A 1,386-nucleotide genomic window follows, 5' to 3' on the forward strand; every position below is an offset into this window, starting at 1 on the left:
AGATAGAGTTCTATGCAGAACCTGAGTTAAAACACACAGGAGTCTTAATATAGTATTTGTCACAAAAATCAATTTGCTATAAAGAGATAGGGCTGTTGGACTCTCTCCAAAAGGGTTTTATTCCTGAAATATCAAAATGACTTCTTTATGAGGTAATGCTATCCAAAGTATCATTCCAATATACGAGGAAATTGTTATAACAAGGAAATCATTGTACGACGGTTATAGTACTAATATGAGGTGTGAAAAGATTGTAAAAGCCCACTTTTAATTTTATGAGCCTATGTTACAATTGATTATTAACCTAACAAAGGGTGAAGTTTAGGAACAGAAACATATTCAGCATGTTGTACTGGAGATAGCGTATTTTCCTTTAAGTTCTACTTGGAGCCATCAACTAACAAATTTACCATGCAAAAATTGCAAGTGAGAAGTGTAATGGCTTCTTTAACCTCTCGTAGGACTTTAAAAAAGTTCTTTTTAACCCACACTATTTACTCTGTACATAAACAGAGTCCATTAAGTTAAACTGTCACTAACCTCAGAAGTCAGAGGAGGGTTTCTCCTCTCTTGCCTCACCCAAGCTGTACTGTGGGGGTGGGGGGATTCTTTTTGCCCTTTCAGTCTGTCAATTTACCTTGCTGGTTTAATTCATGTTTATGATCAGGTCTGTCCAACAGAGATTCCGTGGAGTTGAGCTGTGAGGGGCGTGTCCCCATGGAGTTGTGGTCAGCTCTTTGGGTGCTTGGCCTTTCAAAATCTGGAATATTACTCTCTTCTCATTGGAATCTCACTCGATTCCAATTATGGGGGAACTCAGAGCATCTCCTTTTACATAAAAGTGGTGGCTTATCTAAATTACCATTTCAGGAGAAACTCAGGGAATTATGATGTACATGGAGTTTTGTAGAAATTAATGTTTTGTTATTGTGTTGTGTTTGGCTCCAGCCCACTTGCTTATTTTCTCAGTGATATTACATCTATGTACTGGCAATAGGAAGATTGCTTTGTTTGTTTGTTTATTTTTGAGACAAGTCTCACTCTGTTGCCCAGGCTAGAGTGCTGTGGCATCAGCCTAGCTCACAACAACGTCAGACTCCTGGGTTCAAGCAGTCCTCCTGACTCGGTCTCTCAAATTGCTGGGATTACAGGCACCCACTACAATGCCTGGCTGATTTTTTTCTCCTTTTAGTAGAAGCCAAGTCTGGCTTTTGCTCAGGGTGATCTCAAACTCCTCAGCTCAGGCAATCCTACCACCTCTGCTTTCCAGAGTGCTGGAATTACAGCCGTGAGCCCCTGTGCCTAGATGTAAGATTGCCTCTTGCCCTACCTAAATGATGAAAGAGTTCATAACAGAGTTAGAGTATTTTGGATTTAAAAGGAAAA

Source organism: Otolemur garnettii, unplaced genomic scaffold (genome assembly GCF_000181295.1).
Source record: "Otolemur garnettii isolate 467f Iridium unplaced genomic scaffold, OtoGar3 scaffold00024, whole genome shotgun sequence".
Lineage (NCBI taxonomy): Eukaryota > Metazoa > Chordata > Mammalia > Primates > Galagidae > Otolemur > Otolemur garnettii.